The sequence below is a fragment of the Malurus melanocephalus genome, unplaced genomic scaffold (assembly GCF_030028575.1).
Source record: "Malurus melanocephalus ecotype Western Australia unplaced genomic scaffold, MMel_1.1 scaffold_23, whole genome shotgun sequence".
In the NCBI taxonomy this organism is placed as follows: Eukaryota; Metazoa; Chordata; class Aves; order Passeriformes; family Maluridae; genus Malurus; species Malurus melanocephalus.
The window spans coordinates 3952635-3963050 of record NW_026623255.1 but is presented as its reverse complement, the minus strand read 5'-3'; positions in this window follow the sequence as shown (position 1 = coordinate 3963050).

Below are 10416 nucleotides of genomic sequence, written 5' to 3'. Positions count from 1 at the left end.
ATTTTTAAACGTTTCCTAAAATGGTGCTAGCTAGTATACAAGAAATTAGGATTAGTCATGCAGAGCAAGCTTCCTTTTTTTTTTTACTGAAGAGTTATTCACTCACTTACAGCGTTTTTGAAAAATAAAGAAAAAAAATAAGGTAAAGTTCATGTACTGAAATACTGACCCAGGAGGCAAATGTCACGTGCCTTATTTGTAGCAGCTGAGAATCAAATGATGATTTTCCCTTTGTATGCTGATGAAGACTAATGATTCACTAAGTATGGATACATCTGCATTTAATGACACGAGTAGTACCTTAGCAACAGGAAGTTATAGGAAGAATTATTGTTTGTTGTGCTGTTGGAATTCTTATCTCTCCAATTATCTTGACATTTCAAAAGACATTTACTTTTCAGTAGCTCAAAGTCCAGTTAATCTAAATAGCTATGTTTAATAATAAAAAAAAAAAAAAAAAAAAAGACAAAACTAAACCCCAAATTGCAAGATACTTAACAATAACTGTTCATTAGCATAGGGCACTATGGTTCACTTGGGTCCCATCTAAAGACTTGGATACAAACTTCTTTTGGGTTTATCAGTCACTTCAACAGATTCATTTTCTGGAATTTTTTTTTTTTTTGGTCACTGTCAAATTCGGCTGAGACACCTAAAATTCATCACTTTCAAGCTCTKTACAAGCATACCTGCATTCTTTCTTACTAAGATATTAATAAAAATATTTAAGAAGAAAAGAAAAGTAACAGCAGTTCTTAATCTATTTAACTAACATAATTTAAGTACAGGTAATAAGTTTTATTAACAGTAGATGTGACTGATCAGTCTAAAAATCAATCTGAAGGCAGACAGGTGAACGTGAGTAAATCTCTCTTGTTCTAAAACAACCTTGGGAATATTCCTTGGTGCTATGCCCATTATCTCTGTTAATAACAAACAGCATGTCACTGTGAGCAACCCAAGGAGCAACCCAACTCTTTCTCTACCTTCTGTTCTGAAGAATTTCAARGAAAATATCCCTTTAATTTCTTAAAAGTTAAACCACTTCTATTGCAGTTTTACTTCCATTACTTTATTGAATTTTATCTTTAATGTCAAAATATGTAACAAACCCTATTACCCTGACTTCAGTGAATTTTGGATGGAAATACAACGTAAAAACTCAAGTGTGTCTCATTACTTCTTCTGCTTTACATGTGTTTAATTAAACCTGAACTACTGATCATTACTAAGTGCTTCAAAAACAAGCTTATCAATAATTGCTCTTCCACCTGCTTTTCTTTTGAAAGCAGGGGGCAGGAAACTTCCATTAAATGTAAGCAGGCTCCACAAAGCCTTCGAGTTTTGCTCACCTCTGCTAATTTTTCCTTTGATCATATTGTTAGACAACGTCACATATTTCTCTTCATATGCGCAATTTATCTCAATTCTTTTGTTATCCTCTGATCAGGAAAGGACTAAAATTCTGATTAATGTCTCTGTTGAACAGGCATTCATTAGTGAAATCCTTTCTTCACCCATGTCCCTCAGTCACTTTTGAAGTGACTCAGTTGCACAATAAACAACATATAACAAGCGGGTGGCTTCAGTAGAAGATCTCTCTTGTCTGACTTCAGGACATGCTTTATCATGAAGCAGACATTCAGTATCCTTAGATACTCTTCCCATGTGGCATGAAGAAAAGATCCCTTCTGTCATTTCCCAGATGAGAGTGGGGCAAGGTTGTTCCTTAGTGCCTGATTAGCTCAYTCCCTGTTCTTCGTCTTTCATCTCTTCCTTTCCTTTTGTCTTTTATTTTTCCCAAATATACATCAGCTGTTCTCTGCCATCAACAAAGCTGGTGTATAAAGTGAATATGGAAGAAAGCCTAATTAGAGGAATWGGCTCCTGGCTGGTAATTAAAATGTTCACCTTGATCCACTACTGTGTGTTCTGGCTTTGAATGGTATCAGCGTATGYATACTCATGAAATAAATAAAGCAGGAGTTACCTGTGCATGGTGAGATCTACCAACTATTTTGTGTTTGTTTACTGAATTTTCTTTTCCACACCATTGTTCTTTTTGAAGATATTTGAGTCAAATGTATTACATATAAAAATACCTATCTATGTATTTACTTACCATCCTCCAGTCTTGCGCATGCACGTTACACCCCTTTTTTCAGTTTTACCTCAGGAAAAGGGGAAAATAAGGCAGGCTTATGTAGACATTCTTAGAGAAGAACTGTGATAGAAGAATGTGGAACCCAAACTAGTTGAAATTTTAAATGTTTAAAAATGTTGCCATTGGAGCAATGCAAAAGACAAGTCAGCCCTCATACGGAGTCAGCAAAATTGCACAAAATAACAGGATTATGCCTGCACAAATGTCAGAAAAATGAAGAAAGACCTAGCACCAATGAACACTCCTCTCTGCCTGTGACAGAAAAGTTCCTGCTTCATTTGGGACACCCAACCAGCCAACAGCCAGACAGGATGCCTCATACAGAGCATTCCTTTTTCTCTCTGTGCCTGGCTGAATGCAGTGACTTAAGGGACAGGGGGCAGTGGTGACAAGTTCCTACTGGGKGTAGCAGATGCATCTCCTGTGTGATGCCCCACCGCCCCAGGCGGCACTGCATTGTGAGGATGAGGTTCTGTGCTCATAACCCAAGAGTAATGGGGACAATGGTTCATTTAACCTGGAGGTGAGGTTGAGGTTGAGCCAGCCCATGTCCTGTGTCAGAGCTGTGCCATGAAGGAAAAAAGATGGGCTGTTGTCTCAGGACAATCCCTTCTGGAGGGAAAAGAAACCCCAATATTCAGAGTGTACCCACTTCTTTGGGAAGTCTGCTGCCTCCCTTGGGCCTGGGTTAATGATGTGAGGAGAAAGCTCCTGCCCTGGTACGACCCTCACGTTATCATCCGCTATTGATTTTTCTGGCAGGCGTGATGAAGTTGCAACAAGAAGCCTGAGGTCAAACAAGAGAGACTGCTGGGCCTTGGTGTGACCAGTTAAGTGATGAGGAGCACAATCAGTGCCCTTCTCTGTCCTTCCAGTTGCAGGGAATAATGAAGAGAGAAACAGGAAAGTCCGGCAGATCGATACAGGTGTCATCGGCAGAATTTTGGGGGTTTTGATCATTAATTGCTCTACATGACACCAGACCTACTGGTGACAGATGGGGTACACCTGTYTCAAAGTTGGAAAATTATCTTCATGAAGAAGTCAAAAAGACTCTTGGAAAGAGATCTAAACTTGATTTGAAGGGGCAAAGGGATAAAACCAGGCTTGCCAGGGATCCTGAGAATGATGCCAATATTTGAGGGACTGWGTACAATCAAGGTCCTTTGATCTGCTGTCTCAGTTGAGGTAGGTGATGGAGATCCCTACAACAGTGAAGACACAAAGGCTAYTGATATCTTAGAAACCATGGAAACTCCTRAGAATGGTTATGTAGGAATTAGGGCTTCTCCCCTAAAATGTAGTGAGATCAATTGTCTAAGTGAAGTGCATCTAAACTGATGGACTCAGACAACAGATGGGAAACAAGCAGGAGTTGGAGGACATTGTGCAGCAGGAAAAGTAGGAGAGCTGCCATAAAGGAGCCACGGTGGGATGACTTGTACAATGGATGCCAGCCAGGATAAAGAAGAAAATAAAGTATTCTATGTGCAGCTGGGAGAGAAGTCCCACAAGTGCCAGCCCTGGGTCTCATGAGKGACTTCAATTTACCAGATGTCTGCTGAAAACAACATAACAGTAGGAGTGAAGTGTGTGGAAAAGATCTTCCTGACACAGCTGCTAAGTGAGAAAACTAGGGAGGTTGGTGAATAGAGCACTTCCCTGGAAGTGCTCAAAATATGTGTGGATATGGAACTTTGAGGCATGGCTGAGTGGTAGASTTGGCAATGGTAAGKTAATGGTTGGACTCAATGATCTAAGAGGACTTTTCCAACCTAAACGATTCTATGACTCTKTTCCYATGATTGAAAAGGAAGGCTTGAACAAGGACTCAGATGACCTTTATTTTTAATCAAGAGAAACAGATAAATAAACAACTCAGGGAGCAGCTGCAGCACATAAAGGTAGCTCGTTGTTCCCAGCCATGAAAAATCTGTCTRAGCAGATCAAGGTACGAATATCCAGCAGAGCTCTCTAACAGCTAATGTGAGTAAAAGTATCTAATAGATCCCAGTGAGTGTTGACTAACCCTGGCTCAAAGGCTATCAGTGAAATGTAACTGAATCCTCAAGACACAGCTGGAGAAATGTGAAAAGTTACAACTGTCCATTCACTGTAATAGCATGAAATAATACAAGGTTATACACTTTAACTGTCACTATCTAGATTATTATTCTGATAAAAAATATGAAAAAGATTATATAGTGAAGAGAAACACTTCAGTGAGAGGACAAGCAAATTTAGATTTATCAGTGAAGTCAATTATCAGGACTCTGGGAGACAGTAGCTGAGAGGCACTAAAAGAATTTCTTATAAAATCTCTCTGCTGAACTGACCTTGAAAATAGTTCTCATCCATTTTGGGACAAAATCTAGCAGGTGAGCATAAAGACCATTAGATTTATTTGCTACACTGTGTCCTGAATTGGCCAGTCACACTGACATACAGAAACTCATCCGAGGGACAGCAAGTAMACAGTGAGCACCAGGCTGTACAGCTGCAGTTTCAAATGTGTTCAATTTTCTGGCAAGAAAATTTTATGGGGAGCAATTCTGTTCCAGATGTAYCTCAGGACACAATTGGCTGTCCTGGTGACAGTGTCTGCTGCAAGGTGCTCCAGCCCAAGTTGTCTCTGGTGATGTCATGGAGTGATTGTACAATTGCCTCAAACCCCTCACAGATGCCAGAGCCAAAATGAGCACCACCAGGGAACTTTAGCTCCTTCCCATTTCCACTCCAGGAGCTGGTGACATTCTTTAGTTGGGTACAAGGGTTCTTGCAGGTCCCACAGGGACAAACAACAGGTAGTAAGGAAGACAACAGGATATATAAGGAGCCAGAATGTCAATGTTCTTTGCTTTTTTTTTTTTTTCCCACAGCCGAGCTTCACATATCTCATTCCTGGTTTTGGGAAGCACCTGGTGTCCAATGGCTGCAGAGAGCAGGGGGCAGTGAATGAACTTTCCAAAGAGGCAGTGATGCCATGCAGGGCATTTTCCTGAGAGCTCTTAGCTCAGTGCTGGGAGCCAGGCACTGTACCCTGCCCTGGAGCTGCACACCCTCATCCTGCAAGCAGAGGGGYCTTAAAGAAAGGYAGAGAGGGGCTTTTGGCARGGCCAGYAGTAACAGAACAAGGGGARATGGCTCTGTGCTGTAAGAGTGTAGGTTGAAAATAGATATTGGAAGAAATCCTTTACTGTGGCTGCGGTGAGGCACCGCCACAGGTTACCCGGAGCAGTTGTGGATGCCCCATCCCCGGCCATGTTCAATGCCAGGCTGGATGGGGCTTTGAGCAGTCTGGCCTAATGCAAAGTGACCCTGCCCAGGGCAGCAGGCTTGGAACTAGAAGATCTTTAGGTCCCATCCAACCCAAACCATTCTCTGATGCTATGGTTCTGTGTTGCTTCATCCGCTGTCCTCCCCTTCCTCCTTCTCCCCTGCTTCCCCACCCTGAGAGGTGGGATGAACAGGATCCAGAGAAGGATGATGTTCTCACCCACTGAGCGAGAGCCAGCAATCAGACCCCTTCTGGGTAACTCCCACAGTGTATACACTGAGCATGACACTCTGAGGTATGGAACATCCCTTTGGCCACACCAGGTCAGCTGTCCCAGCTATGCTCCCTCCCAGCTTTTTGTGTGTCTCCTGGCTTGCAGAGCATGAGACAGTGAAAAGACCTTGGTACACACTAGTCAGCAACAGCCAGAACATCACTGTGCTGCCAACATTATTCTTAAACTAAATCCTAGAAACTTTACGAGCTACTTAAGAAAAAGATGAACTCTGGCCCAGCTAAAACAGGTGAAATCAGGATGCTGCCCGCCCCACTGGTCCCATGTGTGGTTTTTTTCTGCCTAATAGGGCAAATACAGGGAGAAAATGAAACAGAAAAATCTGTGTACCTCACTGATAGGTTACATAAGGAAAAAATTTTCTCTGCTTTTTAGTTCAGACCACTTTTTGAAGTCACTCCATAGCATCTCAAAATCTTGTATCTATGTTACAATGAAAGAAATGAAGTGAAAAAAAACCCTTAACTGTATACTTGATCTTAATCTTGTAAAGAGGAGAAGGGCAATGCTCTCAATGGAAACGAATTACAACTGTGCCCAAGAATGAGAGTCAGGAAAAAACAGAGATGGTTGAAATTGTGTAAACCTGTGGGCTTGGGAGCTTTAGTGSTCAGCTAAATGCCTTTAGCTGGAAAGCAATGAGCCTAAAAAGAAATTCTGCTGTTTATTTTACTCATAAAAAGASAGGTACATATGGCATCCAGATAAACAGTTAAATAATAAACATGTAACACTTCCATTAGTTACGCTCATCTAATTCCATCAACTCCAATAAAAAGTTAGTTTTTTAACAAAAATTTCTTTTTTTAAAAAAAGTCTGTACTGAAATACATGTAGGCCCTTTCTGAATATTTTTCAAACATTCATTACACAGTTGTAGCAAAATTAATTTTTGTACAAAACACAAGGAGGCACAGAAGGAACATTTTGCTCTGGTAAGGTGGTGTGTCAAAATGCTGAGTACAGAGACTTCTGTCAGCCTGTGCAGATCTATGTCTCATGGATCCATTAGCTCTCTACACGAGAAGCTAATGAAGGAAAGAAATTATTTTCTGTAAAGAAAAGAATACATAGAAGAGGTGGAATGAATATAAAATCAAAACAAACAAACAAAAAAAGACAATAATATAATGAATGAATAACATCTCTTGAGATTTCTTGCAGCAATCTCTGTGGCATTTGTCCTGAATTTCCTGTGTAGAGTTAAAGCTTGAATGGGTGCCAGCCAAGACTTTTGCTGCAGAAATTTGATCACCTTTACTGTTTATTTCTTCTGCACACAAACATTTCTGTGCAGATGTATGTATTGCATAATTGAGACTATTTCTTTTTCCACAATGTTTAGTGGAGCAGTCATTATTAGATTGGGTGAGGTTAAGTCAATAGCTTTAATAAAATACAAATTTTCCCCCAGGGTAGGAAAGTAGTCTGTTCAATGCCTTATGCAGCTCTTTTATGAAAAAAATGTTAATAAAAAAATGTGACACATATCAGGGGTTAAACAATTRTTCTCCATCTATTCCAACAAATTAGTAAAATGGATGTTTGCCAATATGACTTTACAGCATGAGGAAGTGGGAAGTCTACAGTGCAGACCAGGAATTACTGTTCAGAATGTTCAGAGCAGCTAATTGATAAGGACCCCACAACATACTTCCAGCCAGGATGAARTAACATAAAAACAGTTTGACAAACTTCCACTGATTGAATAAAGTCTGATCTGCAAAGACKGGAAAATAGCCAGGATAAAGCTATTATCTGATGAAGGGTCCAGCACTTTTTTTTTTTCTTTAAATGGCAATTTACTGAAGGTTGTACAAAGATTTCTAAAGGTTATAAAGGATTGATTGATTAATTAATATATACATCTGGTCTGTGTTCTTAATGAAGAAAATGAAACTCTTTATTGAATCTATTTTCAGCTTGAAAATGATTGTAAAACTTGGGATTTCCAGGTATCAAAATGAGACTGCTCATCTCATACCTGAGTATAACAAAGGTTTGGAGCCAAACAAAAGAAAAATGATTGTACTATCAACATAGTGCATAGAAATATCTTCCCAATATTTTTTTTTTTTAATAAGCTGGTAAAGGTCATGAAATTTGGCATTAGAATATTCAGGTCAATAATATGGCAAAGTATTTTTAGTGTTGGAGGATGTAACAATGACTCAAGTTACCARGGGAGGTGGTGCATGTACAATAACSCTCAGTGTWYTTCTACTAACAAAAAAGGAATGAGATACTGACACAGATCAGATAAAAAATAGGTAACAGTATACTCAGACTGGTAAAATGTGACAGTTTTAAGAGATTCTGTCTTCAGTTTTGATAAGGATCATTTAAAATTGAAATGCTTTAGAGAGGAAACAAGTTGTCCTCACCAGGAAAAATTTTTAAATGGTTGGTATAGTATATGAGACAAAACGTTTGGGCATGTAGATCTTTCAGGACTGAAGTCTATAAAGCAAACTTCAGTAAATATATACAATTTGAGAACAATTTTAGATTTAGAACCAGTTTTAATTTAATTAAATATTATGTCAGCAAAATCATCTGAGAAAAAAGGGGATCTTCAAATGGAAGAGGTGATAATGTATCTGCCAAAGAAGAGGAAAAGAAACAGCTGAAATATAGGTGCATTGCACATTGTGCATGAACATATTTATGTGTCTGTGGGTGGAGCAGTTACTTGTGCCCTAGAAGCAGTATTCCTATTGAATTGATGATTTTTTGCTATTTCACAAAATTATGAACATACCGCCAAAGCTTACAATTGTAAGCTCTTTTGTCAAAATGTAGGCTGAGATGATMAAGAAATTACTTTCTCAGAAACATTTTTCCCTGCTGGTAGCTGGGTCATTCTATCCTTTCTTGATTGTTGGTATGAGTTTATTTTGGTGCATAATGRTTGTTCACTTCCACACACATAATTTCAGTAACAGTACTGAGTACACAATGAAATATAACAATATTCTTCAAGAAATTGAGGTAAAGGATCTGAGGATTTTGATGGCTCTGCTGCAGGGAGTATTTTTGTGGTGATTGTGSAGGCCTTTGGCAAGCTTAAATTATGACTTGAGGCACAACCTGKATTCATTCAGTGCATATCAGACCCTGGACAGGTTTTTTTGAAGAGATGAATTTAGTGACAAGGCTGTTGGAAGTATTAATTTTCCAGTGTGGGTTCTGGTGTGTGTTTCAGGCAGAGGCAGCAGTGTGAGAACTATTTAAAATCTCTCCAAGATGGCATACTAAAAACAACTAGTATGCTTTTGTGCCTTTTATCTAGAGGTCATTTTCGTTACTGAAAGTAAAGTTGTTGGTAGAAGAGAATGAATGATATCCCTGAGTGTATGCCATAAATATTGGTCCTGCTATCTGAAGTAGCTGGGGCAGGATACGCTGCAGAAAGCAATGAGATATTGGTGGAGGGGATGGTTTGAAGGTGTTTTGCAGCTGATGGAAGACACCAGCTGCATCTCAGAGACGCAGTTAACCTTGGAGTCTGGGAGATTGCAAGTCTGAGAGTGGTTTTCATGAACGGTGTTTTGGAGAAGTTCAGCTAAATATTATCTGCTTGCCAGAGATCTTTTTGCAGTGATCATATTACAAACTTCTGCAAGGGATTTGGCTTTATGATTTTCCTTGGAACTGAGCCATGTGTCCAAACTGAGGCTATAATGATAAGTTTGAGTTCTGAAATTAAAAAAGCAGTATCTACCTTGACACATTGCTAGATTGCWTCTCACACTGCAGATGTGTGAGTGTAGGTTTGTTTTTTATAGTATTTTCCTCACTTGATTTATCAAACCATTTTCTCTGTAGCAACCATTTCACATTCTTAAACTCATATGTTTTGCAGATTCTCAACACATTTTGCTAATGGCACAGTAGCAAAGTTATCATCTTTGTAAAATTTTCTTATGTTCTTTCTTTGTCTAATCTATTTTTAAGAGCAATCAAGCAAGCACTTGGCATTATTATTCCTTTAGAAATATAATCCTAAGTTTCTATATTAGTTGAATATTGAACACATAGAGGAACAGAAATACTTTAACATGAAATTTATTCAGTATTTTCTAATATCTGAGAGTATTGATAGAAGGTTGTATACATTTCATTTATAAKCTCTGGACCAAGTAAAAGGACAAGAGATGAAACTGTATGAAATCTGGGGAGAACATTTATGTTTTGAACAGCAACAGCGTCACTGTTAAAGGCCATTGATCAACAATTAATTTCTATGTCTTGTTCATGAAGGAAAAAAAACCCAACCCAAACCTACTAACTTCTCAGTGTATGCTAAGAAAGATTTACTTCTTCAACCTTGATGTAGTTACTGGTGGCCCTGAATCGTGGTGTCTGCTTGCCTGTATGTTTATCTACACATCAATATATTGTGTTCAACATCTAGCCATGACTAAGTCTTATAATATCTAAGTTTTCTTATTTCTGTGCCTGCAACTAAATTGTCATTTACTTAATAACCACAGTTTATTTTTAAATGGGACTTATTTAACCATAAAATGAATCACTGAAGAAAATCAAAATTCTGTATACCTCATTCTTTGATATACAGCCCAGTTCAAGCTGCCATTGACTTCAAAAGGCTTTGGACTAGSAAATCTCTGTATTAAACATTTTTCCTTCATGTGAACATTTGAAAACCACTTATGA